This window comes from Microcebus murinus, chromosome 7 (assembly GCF_040939455.1).
Source record: "Microcebus murinus isolate Inina chromosome 7, M.murinus_Inina_mat1.0, whole genome shotgun sequence".
In the NCBI taxonomy this organism is placed as follows: domain Eukaryota; kingdom Metazoa; phylum Chordata; class Mammalia; order Primates; family Cheirogaleidae; genus Microcebus; species Microcebus murinus.
Window position 1 is genome coordinate 43296491 of NC_134110.1, and position 23500 is coordinate 43319990.

Sequence of the window (23500 nt, forward strand, 5' to 3'; positions counted from 1 at the left end):
TTGGGAAGGGCCTGGCTTGGTAGGTAGGTAGGACTGGGGATATTAGAATCTGATGGGAGAATTTTTACATGGTCTTGACAATCAGATTGCAGAATACTTCTCCTTTTTATGCTTATCTTGGCCAGAGCTTTGTTTCACACAATATCAAAATTTCGTGGTTCCTAGACTGTGGGCATTTAAATGGCAGGGATGACATCCACTTTGTTGCCTTGCATATTAACAGAGCATCCAAAACATAGCAGGTGTAAAAATATCTGGTCCATATCCCTGACACAAGGAGTCTAAGTATCAGTAAGAACAACAAAACAAAAAAGAACAGAAAAAAAAAGTCACAGGGTGAAAGCACACAGAATTTTTTTGTGAGTTCCAATTGCAAAAGGGCTTATAGAAATTGATTCCTAAACTTTAGCCATGTAAAGCTAATTATGCTGGAAACAATCCTGGTGGCTATACAGTCTTCTTTGCTAAGCAGTAGCATCTCCTGCAGCTCATGTAGAGAGAATCCAGCTCCCCATAAGCAGGCATTTCCCTCTGGGTATCTCTTCCTCTAAAAGCACATTTCCCCACCAGCAGAATTGTCACCTAATTTAATTGCAAATGCCCTTGCCAATGCTCACGCCTCCCCTATGATGCAATTACTATTGGCTCTTCAATTTTCTACCACCTGTGTGCCCCCTTTCAAGAAAGGGAGAGGGCAAGAGGAAAACAAATGTCAACATTAATTGCAATTTAATACAGTTCACTGGAGGCGACTCTGGGGAGAAGACAAGGGAAATCAATTCTGGTGATTGGAAAACAATATGAGAAATTTTAAAAGAGGCTGTAGCTGAAATCTTCTGGAATGGAGAGAAAAATGCTTCTCTGAATTTTCTGCCCAGGGATCGGTCAAGTCTCTTACTGATTTAATGCAGTGCAATTCAAACATTTTTTGAGAATATGCTCTGTGTCAGGTACTGCACCAGACTTGGAGGGGGTCAGATATGACCAAGATAAAATCTGTGTCCTTGTGTGGGTTTCTGTGAGAGTATTTAGAGGATGGGGATCAAGACACTAAGACAGAGTCACAAATGAGAAGGCAAAATTAGGGAAGAGGCTAAAGAGAGGAATGGCCATCCTTCCTTTCCATGCATGACATCACGCTATCAAGGATGTGAAAATGTCAGGCATGGCAGCTGGATTTTTGTTTTGTGATTTGGGTCAGAGTGACCTGACCAGAAGCCCTCAGGAAACTGGGTGACACAGGGAAGTTTGTTCTAGCACATTTTAAAGGGGAAAAGGCCAGTGACCTGCTGCCTCAACCAGCAACACCTGGCACCTATTCCTTAGGGCCCAAGAATCAGCCCATCCATCATCCCTTGCCCCCAGCAAATCCGTGCCACAGCCTCCACAAACACCCACAATCTAGGCCACTGAAGCACTCACAGACACTGCTGACATTGATCACACCCAAAGAAGTCACATGGAGACTGTTTTACTGTACCCACCCAGTACCAAAGCCAAAATACCTACCTAACCAAAACAATAGGACACACCTACAGGAAAAAGTCTTTCCCTATGAAAGATACTCCATAAAATTGGAAGAGGTAACTGCTCCAACAGATGCACAGATACCAACAGAGGGACACTAGAAATAAGAAAAAATAAGGAAATACACCACCTCCAAAGGAACACAGTAATTTCCCATTAACAGACCCCCAAAGAAAAGAAAATCTATGAAACAACTGAAAAGGAATTCAAAATGATGAACTCATAAGATACAAAAGAACACAGATAGACAATTCAATGAAATCAGGAAAAAAATTCATGATCTGAATGAAAAATTCAACAAAGAGCTACCATAAAAAGAACCAAAGAGAAATCTTAAAGCTGAAGAATTCAATGAATGAAAGAAAAATTACTATCAAGAGCTTCAATAGACTAGATCAAGCAAAAGAAAGAATTTCTAAACTTGAAGATAGATCTTTTGAAATAACTCAGACAAGAAAAGAATAAAAAAGCATGAAAACAATTGACAGGACTAATGGGGCACCATAAAGTGAACAAATATTCACATTATGGGAGTTCCAAAAGGAAAAGAGATAGAAAAAGACATAGAAAATCTATTTAATGAAAGAATAGCTGAAAACTTCCCAAGTCTTGGAAGAGATAAGGACATCCAGATCCAGGAAGTTCAAAGGTCTCCTAAGAGTTTCAACCCAAATTGTCACATATAAGAAAATCCCCATTAAATGCAGCAGATTTTTCAGCCAAAACCTCACAGGCCAGGAGGGAACAGGATGATATATTCAAACTGCTGAAAGAAAAAAAAAAAACCCTGTTAACCAAGAATACTATACCCAGCTATTATTCAGAAATGAAAGAGAAAGCCTTTCTCAGACAAGCAAAACCTGAGGGACTTTATCACCGTTAGATTGGCATTACAAGAAATGCTTAAGGTAGTCTTATAGCTGGAAGTAAAAAGGCAATAATGATCATCATGAAAACATGTGAAAGTATAAACCTCACTGGTAGATCAGACATACAAATGATGAAGAGAAAGGAATCTTTCTGATAAAGAGAAACCTTATCACTCCAGAAAAGCAGCAAACTGCAAAGATAAAAATAAGTGAGGAAGAAAGGAATCAAGAATATATAAAACAACCAGAAAATATTTAACAAAATGTTTTCTTCACCTATCAAGAGTAACCTAGTAAGTTGTCACCTATCAGTAATAACCTTGATTAAACTTTCCAATTAAAATATAGACTGGCTGAATGGATTAAAAAATACCCAATTATATTCTGCCCACAAGAAAATCACTTCACCTTTAAAGACACACATGGACTGAAAGCAATCTTCAGCAAAAGCAACAAAACTGGAGGCATCACATTACCTGATTTCAAAATAACTGAAAGCTATAGTAATCAAAACAGCATGGTACTGGCATAAAAACAGACACATAGACCAATGGAACAAAATACAGAACCAAGAAATAAATTCACATATTTACAGCCAATTCATTTTCAACAAAGGTGTCAAGAACATACATTGTGGAAAGGACATTTTCTTCAATAAATGGTGCTGGGAAAACTGAATATGCATATTATTAAGAATGAAACTAGATCCCTATCTGTCAACATACACAAAAATCAACTCAAAATGGAGTTAAGTCTTAAACATAAGACCTAAAATGATGAAACTACTAGAAAAAAACCATAGGGAAAATGCTTCATAACTTGGCCTGGGCAAAGATTTTATGAATAAGACCTGAAAAGCACAGGCAACAAGCTGGGCATGGTGACATGTGCCTGTAGCCCCAGCTACTTGGGAAGCTGAGGCAGGAGGATTGCTTGAGCCAGGAATTTGAGGCTGCAGTGAGCTATGATGGTGCTACTGTACTCCAGCCTGGATGACAAAGCAAGATCTCATCTCAAAAAACCAAATATAGCATAGGCAACAAAAGCCAAAATAGACAAATGGGATTATATAAAACTAAAAAGCTCCTGCACAGCAAAGGAAACAATCAACAAACAGAGTGAAGAGATAATCTTCAGAATGGGAGAAAATGGAGTTCTCTCTCAGTATACATGGAGGATTGGATTCAGGGCCCCCATACACACCAAACCCTGTGCATACTCAACTCCCACAACAGACTCTGTGAAGCTTACATACGTGAATATACAGCCCCTTATATTTGTGGATTTTACATCCTGTGAATACTGTATTTCAATTCATGTTTGGTTGAGAAAAATCCATGTATAATTGGACCTGATCAATTTAAACCTGTGTTGTTTAAGGGGCAACTGAATTTGCAAACTGTTCTTCCATCAAGGGACTAATATCCAGAATATACAAGGAACTCAAAATTCAACAGAAAAAGATCAAAATTCAATTAAAAATTGGGCAATTGATTTGAATAAAGATCATCTTTCTCAAAAAAAAGACATTCAAATGGCCAATAAGTATATGGAAAAATTGCTCAACATCACCAATCATCAGGGAAATGCAAATCAAAACCACAATGACATATCATTTCACCCCACTTAGAATGGCTCTTACCAAAAAGACAAAAAATAACAAATGCTGGCAAGGATATAGAGAAAAGGCAACCCTTGTACACTGCTGGTAAGAAGGTAAGTTAGTATAACCGTTACATAAAACAGTATGGACTTTCCTAAAACAGATAAAATTAGAACTAGGGTGTGACCCAGAAATCCCACTACTGGGTGTGTATCTAAAGGAAGGGAAATCAGTATGTCAAAGAGATAACTGTACTCCCATATTTATTACAACTCTATTCACAACAGCTAAGATACGGAATCAACTGAAGTGTCCATCAACAGATGAATAAATGAAATGTGGAATATATACACAATGGAAAAACTCACCAGCCATTGAAAAGAATGAAATCTTGTCATTTGTAGAAACACAGATAAGCCTAGAGGACATTATGTTAAGTGAAATAATCCAGGCATGGAAAGATAAATACAGCATGTTCTTACTCGTATGTGGAAGATAATAAAGTTGATCACACAGAAGTAGAGAGTAGAGAAGTGGTCACTAGAGGCTGGGAAGTACAAGGGGAGGGGAGATAGAGAGAGGGGTTGGTTAATTGATATAAAGTTATAGCTAGATAGGAGGAATAAGTTCTAGTGTTCTATGTCATTGTAGGTTGACTATAGTTAATGATAATTTACTGCATATTTTCAAACACCTATAATAGAAGAGAGGATTTTGAAGACTCCTGACACAAAGACATGATAAATGTTTCAAGTGATGGATATGCTAATTGCCCTGATCAAATCATTACATATTGCATGCACATATTAAAATACCACTATACCCCAACAAATAGGTACAACAAACATGTCAATTAAAAATAATTTTAAAAGAAGAAAAAAAAAAAAAAAGAGAAAAGGGGCTTTTTATGTGTTTCTGGACTCTGGCCTCAGCAGGCTCTATATGTAGTTCCAGAGGCGGCTCCGTGGATCATGGGTCGCTCGTCCCCATCTAAGAATGGGATGACTGCGGCCTGGTCCTCATGGGCCCTTTAAAAAGAGAATACCCCTGGAGAAGGGGGCGAAGATCCTGCTGTGTGGCTTGGAACCCTCTGGACAACCTGGGGTGAGAGAAAGTATTCAGGACCACCCAGGGCAGCAGCCTGGCTACAAAGGCAGCTCTTGGGCTGGCCAGAGCCCAAGGCAAACACTGGTCAGCCTGGGTCACTGCTGCACTGACCACCATGAGCCCCGAGGGCGGCAACACCCACAGGAAGAGACCCAGACACAGGGCAGAGAGCAGACAGGGGCCGCCTGGGAAAACCATCCACAGCCCAAGGCCCAGGCCTGCAGCTCCAGGCAGCTCAAGGCCACATGGCTCCTTGCCCTGCTCCTCGGCCCCTGCCACCTCCTGTTTTCCATTTTCTTTCTTTTTCTCTTTCCCCGTCATTAGTGTATGTGTATACACCTATGTTATATGTGTGTATATATATTTATATGTATATACTTTATGTATATATGCATTTGTATATATATTCATTTTGGATGCATTTCTTATTTCCTTCCGTCCATTCATACTCACCAATCACCCTGTCTCTGTGTGTCACACTGGCCCACACATGCTCACACACCCTCTCCCACTCATGCACTCCCACTCATCCACGCACTCCTGCAGTCTCACGCTTCGTCATACGCACTTATGCACACTCACACACACTCTCACACCCTCCCCACACACTTACACACACACACACACAATGGCAGAGCAGCATCAGGTTCGTGGGCCCAGCAGTCTGGTTCAAATCCTGACTCTGAAGCTCTGTGACCCTGGGCACATGACTTAATGTGGATCTCCATTTATTTGTCTTATAAAATGAAAATATTAACATAGCCTTCCTTATAGAGTGGTGGTAGAGACTAAACACAGAAGGCTCAAAAATTTGCTTGGGCCTGAGTACATTCTCTTTACTCGAGAGCTGTTCCTTCTTCTTAGTTCTTCTGTTTTATCTTCTCCAACAATAATGACAGTGACAAACTTTTATTATGTGTTTGCCTCTTTAGAAATGCTCAATAAATGTCCATTATTATGATTATATAATAATAATTTTGTTAATTCTGTTACATCATATTGCTTAACTTTTAAAAGAAATTTAATAGGCTTTAATTTTTAGAGCAGTTTTAGGTCTACAGAAAAAATGGGCAGGAAGTACAAAGAAGTCCCTTATAACTCCTATACCTTTCTTCTCCTGGTTTCCCTTTTTATTAACATCTTGCATTGGTGTGGTATGTTTGTTACAACTGATAAACCAATATTGATACATTATTATCAACTGAAGTAGTTTACTTTAGAGCTCACCTTTGTGTTGTACAGTTCTATGGGCTTCGACAAATACATAGTGTCATGTACCTACCGTTATAGTATCACACACAACAGTTTCACTGCCCTAAACATCCCGTGTTCTCTACCTGTTCATCCCTCTCTCTGAACTCCCATAACCACTGATCTCCATTTAGCGTCTCCGTAGTTTTACCAGAATGTTATTTAGTTAGACTCATACAGTATCTAAACTTTTTAGATTGGCTTCTTTCACTTAGCAATATGTATTTAAGATCCTGCCATGTCTTTTCTTGGCTTCATAGCTCATTTCTTTTCATGACTGAATAGCACCCCATTGTATGGACGTACCACAGTTTGTTTATCCACTCACCTACTGAAGGACATCTTGGTTGTTTCCAACTATTAGCACTTAAAACCTTTCATGTCATTCTTGTATACTTTTCTTTTTCCCCCAAATTGGCAGCTTTCCAAAAACACTGACCCAACTATACATGTGCTGAACTCTTCATCAATACATCCTAGATATATAGAGTAAGAAACTCCTATATCAGGCATAGACACTAGTGGGGCCCACCAGGCCACATGGCCAATGATACAGACCATGGGATTTTGCAACATTCTTTCAATGTTAAATGTTTATGTATTTTAAATCAGGGCTTCTCAACCTTAGCAGAATTGACATTTTGCGTCGAATAACTCCCAGTCGAGGGAGGCTGTCCTGTGTCATGTAGAATGCTTAGCAGCATGCTAAAATCCTTCACCCGCTAGATGCCAGTAGCAACCCGGCCTCAAACTGTGACAACAAAAGATGTCTTCAGACATTGCACAATGTCCCCTGGGGGGCAAAATTGATCCCTCCCTCCCCCCAAATCCACTGCTGAGAACCACTGTTTTAAATGTTTTGTTACTGTCCGTACTGCTACCTCGAGAACTTTCTATGCACCTAAAGCATCCAGTAAAATCCCCACCCTCCAGGAGCGGGCTTTTTCTATGCAAGGCAGAAGGGAGGTCCCAACGTCTCCCTACATTTCACTCTTGCTGGGTGTGTTTGCTTGGATCACAGCCAAATGCTGTCGCCATGCAGGCTGGCCTCTGGCTGGTTCCTCTAGAGATGACAAATTCAACATCTTGACAAGTTTAAGCTTTCACTGACTTGCCAAAGATCATTCTTCTAGCTGGGGTCAGGTCTGACTCCTGATTGCTATCCCGTAACTTTTCTATGAGCCAAAATGGTCTCACCAGCGGAGTTATGACAGGCCGCAATCTGCTCTTCCAACTCACCCCGATTTATCCATCGGCAGCTCCTATTGGCTTTTTCTCCAAAATATGTCCTGGATCTGACCGCTTCTCACCAGCCCTGCTTGTCTAATTCCGATCCAAGTTACCACTGCCTCTCGCCTGGTCTCCTGTTTTGACATGAGTTCTCCAATAATCCGTTTTTTTACCCTGCTCCAGGGCAATATTTAAAACATTTACATCAGATCATGTCATTCCCCGGCTCCAGTGGCATCCCATTTTTGTTTGTAATTCCAAAGTCCTGGGATGAGTTTTGCAGTGTTGCTGCCAGCCTGTCTATGGTCCTTGGCTCCGTCTTCCGGAGGGGAGTCTTTAGGTGGCAATCTGGAGAGGTGGGAGCTGGATGCGGAAGGCTCAGGGAAAGGCAGGTCTGGAGCCGGCGCGTGTCTGCTTAGATCTGCTCGGCCCACCACCCACGCCTCACCCCACCAGGGACAGGACTGTCTCCTCAGTCGTCCCTTCCCCTTCTGCGAGGGCCGGGCTTCCCCAGCCAACACTGCACACGCCACGGGGGAGCTGCTGTCGCTTTGTGCTCAGGGTGCCCCAACCAGACCCAAGGGCTCCCGCTTCTTCAGTAGCTGCCCAGAGCAGCCAGGTGACCCGCCTGAGTATGACCAATGAGAAATACAAATGGAAGAGCTGGTAAATAAATTCCTTACTCTTTCTATCCCTGATGAACTTTTCTGAGACACAGTACGGTCAGTTCCGCTGTAATGCTTGGAAATACGAATCTGTTCCAATACAACTGATGTACTGGAGAACAAGTTGAGTGTATTATGAACTTTGCATTTGCTTGTGCCTGAGTTCATCAGTGAGAAGCAGTAGGTGAGCACAGAAAACTCTATCCAACTGGATGGAGCCACACAGGAATATAATCATTCACAGTGTATTGATGCTTCAGTCAATGACAGACCACGTATACAACGGTGGTTTCATAAGATCACGGTACCGTATTTTTACTATACTTTTTCTATATTTAGATATGTTTTGATAGCCAAATACCTACTGTTGTGTTGCAATTGCCTGCAGTATTCAGTACAGGAATGTGCTGCACAGGTGTGCAGCCTAGGAGCAGCTATACCACGTAGCCTGGGTGTGCAGTGGGCTGTGCCATCTAGGTTTGCGTGAGCACACTCCATGATGCTCATACAATCACAAAATCGCCTAATGATGCATTTCTCAGAACATATCCCCAACATTAAGTGACATGACTGCGAAATACACGCAAGCACATACCTCAAAGTCTGCCTGCTACCTCAGTTTACCTATTGTTGTGAGCTGCACCCATCCACGCTTGGTGTTACAATGTTTGTCTAATTTCACCCTCTTTCCACCACTTCACCATAATGCTCAAGCTGCCACCCTTCTGACACCTGGCTCCTCAAGCCAACAGGTCTTTTTGTTCAGTAAAGTCCCATGTTTATTGTAGTGACTGTGTATTTCTAAATCATGTGTAATATGTAAAAGTATGCTACTACTTTTATTATCTTTTTTCTTTTGAGTATTGTGTCCCTAACCACATTTTTCCCATAAGCCGTGCGATTTTATGTTCAGTTTTGCACAGTGTGGTGGTTTGGGGAACACGCATGTTGCACTGTAATTGTGTTCCACATTGATATTGCCACTCTGAAGAGTCCCACGTGTCACAGCAACTGGCTAGTGTTTATCGAGATGTGATGGGTCAGTTGAGTAATGCATTCATGGCATGTTTTCTTTCACTTCCCTTTCCCCTCACTCTTTGTTTTGTTTTTGTTGTTTGTTCATTTGTTTTTGTTTTATGAGACAGGGTCTTGCTATGCTGTCCAGCTGTCCTCAAACTCCTAGGCTCGAGCGATCCCCCAGCCTCAGCCTGGAGCTGGGACTTCCCTTCACTAGGCTCGGCTTCCCTTCACTCTTCCTTGTGCCTGGGCCTGCCCAGCCCCCTCTCCCCATGAAGTGTCATAAGCTGTGCCACGGCCTCTGTCTTCTATGGAACCGGGCTCAGGCAGAGCGTTCCACACGGAGGGGACAGCAAAGCCGAAACCGTAAGGTGGACCCAGCTCGGTGGATCTGAAGAAGGCGGCGTGGCCGGCATGCAGGGGTGTGGGAGGAAACGTGGCTGGAGGGGAAGGGAAGGGCGAGCACTCTGGGGGTTTGGGAAGCCAGGAAAGGAGTCTGGACGTCAGGCCAAGGGCAATGAGAAGCCATTAGACGGTTATGATGCCTGGGAGTGACGGGATTTGGGTCGTATTTTACAAAGACAACCTTGGCTGAGGTGTGAAGGAAAGACTGTGGCAGCCAGACTGGGGCTGGGGAGGCCACTCTGGCCAGGTGGAAGGCGGCGGGGTCCATGCCAGGGTGGCAGGGAAGCGCTCGGGAAGCGGCCGCACCACCACCATCCGTGGGAGAAGATCTAGGGAACTCAAGGTGCCAATGTGTGTATTTCATTATTATCCAATTTTCGGTAATTCACTGTTCTCTAGAGAAAGAAAAAAAAACTTTCAAAATATTAATGAAGATTCTCAAGGGTGGAGGAAAAGGACCATAGTCATAGTGGTTGCAAAAGTGCAAAGCTCGTCCACTGGCTTTGGAAATAAAAATAAAGAGAGAGAGAGAGAGAGAGAGAGAGAGAGAGAGAGAGAGAGAGAGAGTGAGTTAGTTTGTGTGTGTGTAGGGGGATGGGTGCTTGAAGCATGATGCAAGTAAAGGCCATTGTTTCCATTCATTCCTTTCAGGAACAATAACCACAACACGACTGATGAAGAACCGCAGTGCAATGCCTGCCTATGTCTGCAACGTGGCCAAAGAAAGGAGACATTAATCACACGGTGAAGGCTGGTATCTCAGGGGCAGATTAAGACAACAAGCTAGCAATTTTGAGTCTGATTAGAAACTGCTAAAATCAGAACTTCCAGTTAGGGACTATACTTAAAGCAGCCCTCTTTTTCGAGGGGGGTACGGGAGCAGGGAGGGAGATTGATTTAAGTTAATTAAACCTAGTGCTTAATTAAGTGTTCTTAGATACAAACTGTATCCTTCCTGCACGGCTAATGTAAATCCGGGTGCACAGCATCATTCAATTTGCCGGCTGAATGTTTTAAGGAGATGGGAGTTTCCATTGGACATTCGGATGCAGGTACTTTTTGGATAGTGAAAGTCGTGCAGTGGCCTAATGGGTGACTTAGGGAGGGGACAGAAGCCCCTTCTCAGGAGAGTCAGGTAGCTTGGAAAAGCAGAAAGGTCGTGGATCTTAGGGTCAGGAAAGCTGCCTTCTAGTCCCCATGTGGCCTCTCACCAGCAGGGTGACCTTGGGCAAGTCACCTACTCCAACAGGCTCCTAGATGTTTTCATCACACAGATGCCGTTTGGGATTCCACTCCCATGCCACAAACTACATGGATCAAACACTCTACTCCACTTTTGCTTATGATTAATCTAAATGCACATAATAACGACAAATAGGTAATATTCACCAAGCATTTCCTATGTTTGTTCTAAGCACATGAAATGAATTAACTCATTTAATTCTCAAAACTCTTAAGAGGTAAACACTATTACTCCCATTTTACAGAGGATAAAACAGAGGTGCAGAGAAGTAAATAACTTGCCCAAGGTCACACAGATAGTAAATGGTGGAACACACATATGTACCCCAGATTTTGATTAAAGACAAGGAAACAGAGTGTTAGTAGGTAGCGTCAGCCTTTACCCCCTCAGTTTTCTTATCAGTAAAATATGGACGCTCATCTCCGCAGCAGTTCTCCCTCCAGGAAAAGGCTCTGATGTCGAGGTGCTGAGAAAGGCTTTATAGATACCAGTGCGCATCAGGATGAGGGTGGAAGGGCACGTGTGGCTCCGTTAGCAATGCTTGCGTGCCCAGCAAATGATCTGTCAGCGATACCACCCCCGCATCAGAGGAAGTGGGTCACGCAGGTCACTGGGTGTTAATCAAGTGTCAGGACTCAGAGAGATGATGCCACTGCTTTCTGAGTCATTAGGGTTCATTGCACTGAAACTTTGGGTAGGTTTTTTTCCCCCGCCCTCTTGTTTCCTGGGACGTGAACTCAGTGGTTCTCTAGCTTGATTTCCTATTGTCTGAAGGGATCAGATGACTGGGCAGCATCTATTTTCGATGCTCTTTAGGATGGTGGCAAGGTTTTTACCTTGGCTTCCATTGTGGCATGCTTTCCCTTACGAGTGTCTCTATCTCAAAGTTCCAAGGGGACAATGACAGCTGGCATTTATGGCATCCTTGCTGGGTCTCTACATGGGAAGCAGAAGAGGTGGAGCTACATGCTCTGGACCAGACAGCCTGTGCCCAAGTCCCAACCCCACCACCGTGGGACCTCTGGAAGTCACTCAGCGTCACTGGCCTTAGGTTCCTACCTATAAAAATGAGATAATAATAGTACCTCTCTCAGTGTTGTTTTGAGGATTAAATGAGATAGTGCTGGGCACATTCTTGACTACAGGGCAGCACTTGAGAGTTATAGTCATTATTTTCAAACTTATTTATTCCTCCTAACAGTCCTATCAGGGAGGTAAGATTTTCTCCAGAAGCTCAGAGAAAGTAAGTGATATAACCCAGGCCACATGTCTGCAAGAGGGAGAATGAGGATTTGAACACAGTGTTAAGAGTATGCAGAAAGGTGGCCCAAGGGGTAAGTCAGAGATTGGTGATGGTGGAGAGAGTGATAGAGCTGGAGTAGCACCTGCCTTTGCCACTGAAGAATTAACTTAAAAATGTGGGCCTCAGTTTCTTCATCTGTGAAATGGGAATAATGCTAGTTCTTATAGTTTAGAAAGCATCAAGTACAAAATATATTCAAGGTATTGGGGATAGTATGGAAAAAATGATGCAGAATTAAAAAATCCTTAGGGCTTTCTTTCATTTGACCTATATTTCCAGACAGACTGCCTTTAGGGAAAACCTTGGGGTCTCCATTCCTCTAGTGATGAGTTCTACTTGTCATTGTAGACACCTTGGGTCAAGGATCGGGTGTGATGTAGAAGACAGATGCTGACTTAAATGCCCCATGTCCAGGTCTCATTTTGAGGTCAAGTTTGCGAATATCCCAAGGGTGTCCCCAAGGACTCCTCCCATATGGCTTGAAGGTCTCCTCAGGTAGATTTTGGGAAGCATGTTATTGGTTCTTGAGCCCTCCCTGTATCCACGCCACCCATGCCCTTTGACATGTACCTTGTGATGCAAAGGATGCCATGAAAGCCAGGCCTTGCAAAAGCTCTTGTACCTTTCTGCAAGAGCACCCTCGCTCCGCTGCTACTGCCATGAGCTCATGCCTGGCGAGACAGCTGGAGGGTGAATGATGCGTGGAGCTGTCAACTCACCCGGCCATCCCAACTGAGGTCACCTCAGATCAGCTGGCATCCAGCCAACCCCCAAAGACATAGGGTGAGCCCAGCTGAGATTGACAAGGCCTCCCGACTGACCTTCGGTGTGTAAGCAATCCCAACCCAGGGGGGCTGAGATCAGCTGAACCCTGTGAGCTAAGCAAGTGTTTCTTCTTCACCACTGAGGTTTCCGGTGATATGATAATGAAGCGCTATGGTGGCAACACATGATACACACATACACATATTTTAAAAAAATGTAATATACTATGGCTTTGGTTGTATTTTGCTACAGAGTTCAAACCTTCCTTCCTTTGCCTCTTTCTTTGCTTTTGGAGGTACTGGCATGGAATGTTTTTATGTGCCCATACACACACAGCTGACACAATCATTCTTGGATTACTCTACCCATTTCAATCTCAGTGCAAGCAAATGGAAAACTCTACGAGCTTTGCTTGCCCCCTATGTCTCACTCTTCTTCTTCCAATCTATTTATTTTATTTATTTATTTATTTATTTTTGTGACAGAGTCTCGCTTTGTTGCCCAGGCTAGAGTGAGTGCCATGGCATCAGCCTAGCTCACAGCAACCTCAAACTCCTGGGCTCAAGCGATCCTGCTGCCTCAGCCTCCCGAGTAGCTGGCACTACAGGCATGCGCCGCCATGCCCGGCTAATTTTTTCTATATATATTAGTTGGCCAATTAATTTCTTTCTATTTATAGTAGAGATGGGGTCTTGCTCTTGCTCAGGCTGGTCTCAAACTCCTGACCTCGAGCAATCCGCCCGCCTCGGCCTCCCAGAGTGCTAGGATTACAGGCATAAGCCACCGCGCCCGGCCCCAGTCTATTTATTTTAAATAAAAATCCAATGTACATTTTAAATAAACAGGTCCTACTTGCTGACGACAAGCTCCCACCCAGTGCCAAGAATCTGCCTTTTGAATCGGCAATCAAGCCAGATGAGGCTTCCCCTCCTGCAGGCCTTAGCTCCCGAGTCCTGCCCCACTTTCACATCCCATCCTCTGCCTGTGAGGACATGTGGGACTTCAGTACACCTACAGCCACTTCCCCTAGACAGCCCTCCTGAGAGCCACCAGCAAGGCGCCCTGTGCTCCCAGACCACATTTGTGTGCTCCTTGTGAACTGTCCTCTGCACCGCGATGAGACGGCGGGTCCCGGTGAAACTGGATCCACGTGCATTCTCGCTGGCCTCAGGACCTTAGGCAAGTGCCCCGCACCTCCTGAGCTTCAGCTGCCTCATCTGCAAGGTCAGGATGATAATGATACGGTATCTATCTCAAGGGGTTGTCTGTGAAGATTAAATGAGATAGAACAACTCCAACACTTAGCATAGCACGTGGGGTACATTACTTACTACATGGTAGCTCTTATTGTAATTGTACATATGGTACCATGGGAACCTGAAGTCCTAGCTTGCATTTATTTATTGCTTACCATGTACCCACTGTTTTAAGTATTTTAAGTGTGGTTCTAGTGTTCTTATGTTTGTTTCATTTTAAACCTCATGGAAGCTGTAAATGCAGACAGTGTTATCTCTGATTTATGGATGAGAAAACTGAGGCACAGAGAGGTTGAGCAACTTACTCAAGGTCATACAGCTAATGGACCACCATTGCCAACCTCTACTTTATTATAGTTACTCATTCACCTTTCTCATTGGGGATCTGGAGTGTGTAATTAATTTTTGTCTTCAATTGCTTAGCACAGTGCCAGGCACGCAGACCAACACAGTGATGGAGAAGACTGCCACAGAGTGGTCTGTGTCCCCATGGTCTTTTCTGTCTTGACACCCACCCCCTTGAGGGCAGAGGCCTGGGTCCCCCAATCCCTGCACCTGCTTGTTACTGAACCGACGGGGCAGGACAGATGGCACCTTGCAAGGAAACACGGGCTCCCTCCCCACACTGGTGCTCTCCACACGCTGTCTTACAACCCAGCTCGATTCAAGACGCAGGGAGCAAACAAGGCTTTCAGCAGCCTCAGGCGAGCAGGGGTGAAATTAGCAGATCGGTGTACAAAGGAGTGTTTAATAATGCTATCACGCTACCCCATCCTCACGGGACCGTTGTGACATTCTGCATTAAAAAGAAGTGACAACCCTCAATTGCTGCACGTAACCGAGAGCTGGCATCACGATGGCGCCCAGGCCCAGGGCCCTCGAGTTTTCTGCTGATGAATGGCATCTGGGCATCAGGGGAAACTGATGGCTTTGTGCAAAGATGTCCTTCTGGACCCCTCTAAGCCCTTTGTAGTGTGGTTGCTCTTCTGCTCGCCTGTCAGGAGCATAATTTTCATTAAATATTAAGGAGCTGTTTGTTAAAATAATGTTGTCATGGTAACCGAGTGAGGGGAGGGGGTGCTAGAACAGTCTGGAGCTGCCCGAATTGCAGCATATTAATCAAGTGCTTGGTACTGTTTAATGAGCTTCCCCGTGAGCCTCCTGGTAACAATGCATTTGGAGGACCCAGGGCCTGGGGTTTGCCCTAGTTGCCAGCGTCAAAGGTGAGAGCTCTCAGGAGTTCCCTGCACTGTGGTGTGTTTGTAGGGTGGATGGATGGATGCCAAATCCAAAATTGTAGATGTCTGCGTCAGAGTGGTTTCTGACAGCTCTTCTATTTTCCAGTTGCCCTTTTATAATGGAAAGGAATTTTGGAAGAGAATTGGGGAAAAGGGGTCAGGAGAGAAAATGAGGGAAGGCAAAGATTCCTCTTGCCGGAAGAGAGAGCTAATGGCAGCGACAGGGAGGCGACGTAGAAAAGTTTAGAGTCGGACCTCCTGAGTTCAAATCCCGGCTCTGTCTCATCTTACCTACGGGCAAGTGCCCTGCTCCCCCAAGCAGCTTCTGTTTCCGCACATATAAAAAGGGGCGCAGAGCTGTGCTGACCCCAGAGGATCGCTAAGGGGGTTAAAGGAGATGATGCCCAATAAATCCCAACCACCACCTCTACTGCCCTTGGCACCTGCTGCTGCTGCCGTTGCGCCGTTGTCATTAAAGCCGCCACTGAGGGCGGGCCCCGAGGTGCTCTCGCGCTCCAGAGGCCCAACGGGGCCCTGACCATCCAGCACTGCCTCCAAACCCAGGTCTGGCCAACTCTACTGCTGTGTTCTTTCTGACGTCAGCACTCTTTTTCCATGAAGGGCCAGACAGCAAATATTTTAGGCTTTGTGGGTCATGTGCAATCTCTGTTGCATACTGCTTTTTTTTTTTTTTTTTTTTAAAAAAAACAACCCTTTAAAAATACAAAAGCAGTCTTAGCTCATAGGACACACAGAGACAGGCACAGCGGGCTCATCCCTGCTGTGCTGCCTTAGGAGGAAGTAGAGGGAAAAAGGAGGGCACCGTAAAAGGAGATGTATATGTGGGTTTTTCTTCCACTAAAAAGCAGGTTGAAGATGTACATAAAACAGAGAAATTTGCATCGAGGAATTTGTCTGACTTTAAAAATAAAAGTAAAGCCAAGCATGGTGATTCACTGTAGCCTGGTATGCTCATTTTATAGTGGAGGAAAGGCAGGCGATAGAGAGGTGCAGTCACCTGTCTGAGGTCACACTACTAGTAAGGGACAGAGCAGAGACATAAGCCCAGGTGGCCTGGAACCTGAGCACTTCCCCAACACCCCATCTCCCTCTACTACTGCAGGAAAGAATCTCTATTTTGTACTATTCTGAGACTCCTGACACCCTCCATCGACTGACTTTCTGCTTAAAAGCCCAGCCTTCAGGGTCTGGCAGATCTCTGGTTTAGTGGCTCTGTAACTTAGACATGATTAACTTTTTGGTGCCTCAGTTTTCTCAGTGGTCAAACGGGACATTGACTGGACCTCCCTCTTGGTGGTTATGAGGAGTTAACGAGTTGAGGCTTGTAAAGAACTTAGCGAATGGCCTTCCGCATGGCAAGTGCTGGATGAATACTAGAACTGGCGGTTGTAATAGCTGTGGAAGGCAGAGTAAGGGACCCCCAAAGATGCCCATGCCCTAATCCCCAGAACCTTTGAATGTGACTTTAAATGGCACAGAGGAATTAAGATTGCAGATGGAATTAAGGCTGCTAATCATCTGACCTTAAAATAAAGAGATTATCCAGGATTATCGGGGTAGGCACAATGTAATCACAAAAGTCCTTTAAGGATGGAAGGAGGCGGCAGCTGGAAGTCAGAGCCGGAGTGATGCAGCAGGAGGAGAACTCAACCAGCCATTGCTGGCTTTGGAGGGAAGCCTCTAGAAGTGGGAAAGGCAAGAAAATAGATTCTCCCTTAGAGCCTCCGGAAGGAACATATCTTGCTTGTCAACACCTTGATTTCAGGCTAGTGAGACCCGTTTTGGACTATGACCTCTGGAATGTGTAAGATAATAACTCTGTGTTAAGCCACTAAGTTTGCAGAAATTGGCTACAGCAGCAATCAGATCCAATACGCTGCTGTTTGCGATACAAACAAGGGACCTCCTCAGAGTGGGAGCAGCACCCGAAGCAAAGGTGGCGTCCGGCACTGGCCACAGGACACAGGGTCCTTCTCCCCCCGCTCACTCCGATGCTGTTCAACCAGCGACCGCTCACCGAGTGCTGGGTGGGGGCCACGTGCAGGCAGGGAGTGGAGAGAAGAGGAAGCGCATGAAAGACACTGCCCAATGCCCCAAGGGAGGCGACACATCTGCACGTAGTGACAATGCGGTGTGGTATGTCCCACATGTGGGATGCCACTTCCGTGGAAACATTTCACCACCTGGATGTCATCCTCATGTGTGTGCTGGACCACGAAGCCCAGCCCAGGTTCCGAGTTCCCCACTGACTCCGCTGTGCGAATTACAGCCGCAATGATCACTCCATCTTCACTACCAGGCTCTTAACACCTGGTAGGTCTTACATGTGGTATTTTGGCTCTGGTACCTTCCCTCTCCCCAATTTCCCCACCACCCACTCTCAGTCCATGTGGTCCCGTAGCGCTTGGCCAATTGGCACAGTCCAACATTTAGTCCCAGCAGCTGGCTTAGGGAGGGACGTGTGACCCGAGTGCCTCGACCCCAGGGCATTTGCCGGGAACACGATGGGAGCACAGCCCTCTTCCTCTGGGGGTTGCTCAGAGAAGGTGCTAGCTGTCGGTGGGAGAAAACTGCCTGAGTGAAGCCCACACAGAAGAAAGCCGAGCGAGAAATGGAGAGAGACGACGCCTGCAGACGTTGCGTAGATCCAGCTGGGCTCAGAGCCAGACCAGCTCAGACTTTTCAATTACACGAACGAACTGCCTTTTTGTTTTACACTTGTGTCAGTTTGAATTGGATTTCTATCTTGTAATCAAAAGTCTGACTAATATAATCAAATACCCACTGAAGTATTATTACCTACTACTTTCAGGTATTATTTCCTTGTCCAAGAGCCTTTGAGCTCTGAAACATCATGGAATGGGATGTAGGGCAGGGCGCTTAGGGGCAGAGTTTAGGGCTGCACGACAGGGGAAGGACGGGGTGCCATTTCTTGCTTCTTCCCTCATTTCTCCTGTTTAGCTTAGCTATGCTGAGTCTGCTCCTAATACTGCAAGAAGGAGCAAAAACCCCTCACATGCTACTGAATGGGGCCTGGTTTGAACTTGCACCTGAATCTGTGGAAGGACCAAATACCTACAATGGGGTTTCATGTCTAGTCCACTAGGGTGGAGTGAATTTCATACTAGCAGCACGTGGGACAGTGATAGCCCGGTATCCTGATGGTGCTGTTTCTGGTCCTGCTTCCTAAATGCTGATGCTGCCCCAGGGTTCTGTCTTCAGCTTGGCTGTCTTCTGTCTCTGAGCTGAACCCACGAGAGCTCAGTCACCCCCATGGGTTCACCTGTCCCCTCTATCAGCTGTCTGCCTGTCTTCATTCTTCCTCCATTGGCCTGAGGGATGCAGTTTGTGCTCTTTGGTAATGGTGACACCTGGCCACATTGATTTTTCCCAGGACAGCAGGAGTAGGAGCTGTAGCAAAGTTGGGGAGGAAGGTGCAATTTGAAAAGAACCCAGGTGATACTCATTTTCCTTCCCAGAAACACACCGGCAGGTTGATAATCACTAGCCTACACCTACTGGTGTCTTCCAAATCCATCCATCCATGCCTTCCTGGACTTGTTTCTGTGTTCCAGGCCCACACTGGACATCTCCGCTAGGATGACAACACAAACAATAATCCTAAAATTAACATCAATGCTAATACTAACATAATGCAAGCTCACACTCATGGGCAGTCCCTCTGTGCCTGACATCATTATTAGTACTTCATGTGTATTGATCTATAAACATCCTCAGGTAGGTAATAATGATAACTGCATAATCCTCATTATGCATAGGAAGAAACAGAGGCTCATGAAAGTTACATGACCCCTGCCCCCACCAAGGTCACACAGCTAGTAAGTGGCTGACACAGGATGTGAATTCAAGCCACCTGGACTCCCAAGACTACCTGTTTACCTGCTGTTCCTGGGCCATGCATGCTCCACAGGTGCATCAAATGCAAGGTGCCAGAACCTTCTGCACCATCTATTATGCTTTCTGCATCTGTCCACTATGTCATTAACAGGACCACACTCTCTTGGATTCCGAAACCAGGAGCCTGGGACTCGATCCTCACCCCTCCCTCCTCACTTTCCACATTCAAGCCCATCCTTTCTCTGAATTGGAGCTCTGGAGCGGGTCCCTTGCTCCATCCCTGCTGACTGCCTGGGTCTGGACGGTCAATCCCTCTCTCTACGGCCATCAGAGCAGCTGCTGCCTCCTGACTGCTGCCTTGTCTTTGGCCTCTCCCACCTGCGATCCCCCAGGCACTCTGACCACATCCCTTTTCTAAGCCCAAGGTCGCATTGCATCACTCCCTTGGTTAGAAACTTCTGAAAGCTGCTCATGGCTCCCTGGAAACTGCTGGATCCTCAGCATGGCCTTCGAGGACCTTGCCTGTCCTGACTCTCCTACGGCAGGCGTGGAATTCCAGTGGTGACACTTGTTGCATTGAAGGGAAGATGTGGACACGGTCCAATCCCTGTGTGGCTCAGTCTCTGCTAGAGACACCTAAGAGACTCAATCATGTTACAAAGACATTTGTCCACATGCATGTCAGGACCCTGGGAGCTACTCCACTCAGAAAAACAGAGAAACTCAAGTTGAAGATTTAAGTGGACATTTCCCATTGCAGAATCATCAGCAATAGAAAAGCGCCTCTGAAAAACTAACAGGAGTCGTTTGAAAAGTATGATGCTATTTTAAAAATCTACTGTAACATCATTTCTTGAACATATTGCAAGAAGAAAGCTACGCTTTCAGTGCGAATATAGATGGGAGGTGCTACTGGAGGAGAAGAAATAGCATTTCTTGACCATCGTTAGTGAGCAAGGTTGCATGCTAGGTCTCTGCCACATCTTATCTCATGTACTCTCCCAAGTAACCCTGTGAGGTGTATTATTTCCCCATTGTACAGACCAGGAAACTCAGGAGAAACCTAGTTCTGGACTAGTATGTCTCATCTTCTGCATACAACTCTAGAAAAACAGCTTATTCCCAGCTAGTGCACAGCCTCTAATTCAAATTCCCTGGCAGTTAGAAGTAGAAGCAAAGCTGTCCATTGAATGATTTTCTCCTTCAAATAATACCCTGCTTTTGTTACAGTTTCAGTGGTACCCACACCTAAGCACATAAAAAGAGTTAAGTGGCCTAAAAGTACAGGTCAGGCGTTCTTAGCCATGTGGTCAGATCTGCTAAGTACAGGTCCTGTAGCCACTGTACCAGCACCAGCTAGCTGGGTGGAGCTGAGTCCCTGTACTGAAAGGTGATAAAGCTCACCTGCATGGGGCAATCACCCTGAGTTAGGACTATCCACTTAATAGGGTTGGTCCTAAAGTGGTCCAGATTAATGAGGTTTTGCTATGCTTTGCCTCTCTGATATAAAGCCACAAAGTATGAATGCAAGAGGGTGGACTCGGAAATTGCTTTGCCAAACCGTGGCACTCATGCTACAGTTCTCCTCCTTGGCAGACATCACTAATCCATTGCAGCATACTCTTTCCTGGCCATGCCTCAGCACCCTTCTCAGCACAGTGCCCCCCAGCAGCCACGACCAACCGATCCCCTCTCCCTACCCTTTTCCCACCCCAGGTGGAAGTGAGGCTGTAGCTATTTGGCAGACTGTTGGGGGTGGGGGTGGGGTCATATGGGAAAAGGAAACTAGGGTGTTTTAGATCCTCTAGGCACAGACGCTGTGCCTATGTCACCCTACTGTCCAGCTAGGGGCAGGCACCTGGGCAAGCTCATGCTATAACCCCAGGTCTACTACTAATGCAAGAAATGTGACCCTCATAAGTGTTTCAGGCTAATGCAATTTTAATTTGAAATATGCTCCAAATCCCAGGATAGAGGGTGATGCTTTCTGCAAAGTGAAGCAACGTTCCGGAAATCCAGGGACAAGCTGTTGGTCTCTGAGCGTGGAGACAGCCAGACCTCACCAGGGAAGGCACGGGAACGATGCTGACTGTGGGACTTAAGGCTACGCTACCCAAGTTCGAGTCTTTAACGAGTCTTCATCTATATTACCGGATCTTTTCTAGGTGCTGGTGTCTTTGTTTTCAAGACCACTCCCATGAAGGAAGGAGGCTAGGAACGGGGTCCCCAGTCACTGGGGCAAGGAGATGTTCTGAGAAGTCACAGAACTACTCTGCAAGAGGCCCCCAGCTAGGAATGAATGGCAGAGCTGCCTCTGCCTTTGGACCAGCCTCAGAACCAGGAGGGACCATCCCGGGAAGAGAGCGGTAAGAACAGTGCCACCCTTACGCCTCCTCATGGCGTCTCTGTCTTAAAGAATGAGCTTCCAGGGAGGGACTGCTTCCCTGGTCCCCTCCCTGCGGCTGCACCATGGCTGCTGACCCTCAGCCCAGTGCTCTGTCCCCCAGCCTGTGCTATTTCACGTCCCAACATTGAGCAGGGTCATGTCCCACACCAAGAATAAGAGCAAGGGCTAATAGCTATTGAGTGCTTGTCCTGGCATGAGCCAGGCAGCCTCCTAAGAATTAATTCACTGAATCCTTGCAGCCACTCCATGAGGCAGGAACTATCCCTATCCCCATTTGACAGATGAGGAGACTGAGGCACAGGGAGGCTGGCAACGTGCCTGAGGCCCCACAGCTGGTGGAAGAGCCAGGATTCCGCCCGGCAGCCTGACCCCAGGGACGCTGCACTTTACCATAGACACCGGCCCTCTGCACAGCCCCTCCTCACTCTACTCCACCATCACTCATGAACACCTACTGTGTGCCGGGTCCTGTGACTGCAAGGACACAGCTCCTGTCCTCAGAGCTCAGCTCCTGCCAAGTCATGGCTCGAACTCACCATTCAGCCCTGGCCATCCTGTCCTCTCCCTGTGCCCCGGCAGCGAGCGGGACCCAGCGGAACACGCAGCCTGCGCACAGCCACTGTCAAACCCGATTCCCATCCAGGCCGTCAGCTGCTTAGAGAAAAACACCATCTCTGGCCTCCCACAGCGCCCTGGCCTCAGGGGCCCTTGGTAAATATTTACTGCTGCAGCTGACCCAGGCCTGGGGAAGAAGACCCAGTTACAAAGCACAAAGGAAGCCCATGTGCTCGCTATTCAGGGCCTCCCAAGCGCAAGGGGTGTCCCTCCTGCGTAATTTCCCCATTTGCAACTGGAGTGCAATTTTTCTCACGCTCAGCGGGCCAGGTTTTGGTCACACGAATATGTGGAACTGGCCCGGCCCCTGACAAAGGGCCCGTGGGCTCCCTGGGGGAAGCCAAGCCGCCTGCCTGGGCCACACCCACGTCTGCCTTCTTGGCGCCTGGGGGAGCAGGGGTGGGTCTTGCCACATGTTCCCCCTGTGCCTTTTCTTCCGGTCTGTGTGGTCTGGATCTTGCGTCAGATCCCTTGATGGCACAACTAGCTGGTGACTCTTTTGTGGTCCTGGCATGAGAGAGGCTCTCCAGAGCCTCTGAGCAAAACTCTCCCCCCATGCTTTGAGAGCTGCCCACCCATCACACACAGTAGGTGTCTGGGCCGATGCCCATGTCATGTGCACTGCCTGGCGTTAGCTCAGGTGCAGCTGGCCAATGGGCAACAGGTCACAGGAGAGACCCTCAGGTCATCCCATCTAGCGGCTTCCGAATGGTTTTATGGAGGAACCTGCCACCTAAAAAGGAGCAGTGCTAAAAGAGTTTGTGTGCATGAGCTCAGAAGCTTCCCTCATTCAGACTTCCCCTAAACCCTTTCCTTGCTCCCGCTGCCTGTCCTCTGGGGGTTCTAGATCACCAGCGAATAGTCTATGAAACACTGCCCTAGTCAAAGCTGCTCCCCCCTGCAACATTTCGCGTGGACATTTCTCCAACCTCTGAATTCTGCCACCGACAGGTAACTCACTACTCTCCCAATTTGCCTCCTGCACCTATGCACAGCCCTTGTGTTAGGAATTCTTCCTTAGATTGAGTCCACAGATGTCCACCTTCCTCTTGCCAGTGAGAGTCCTTCGAATGTGCAAAGGTGGCTTTCTTGCCTTGCTTTGTCTCAGGACCGTGGTTTA

General features: G+C 46.3%; 1 protein-coding gene across 12 annotated transcripts in view; it reads right to left on the reverse strand.

Moving 5' to 3' along the window:
• The window catches only part of ZHX2 (zinc fingers and homeoboxes 2), a 155064-nt gene that overhangs the window by 59932 nt on the left and 71632 nt on the right, over positions 1-23500 (reverse strand). The window lies entirely within an intron of this gene.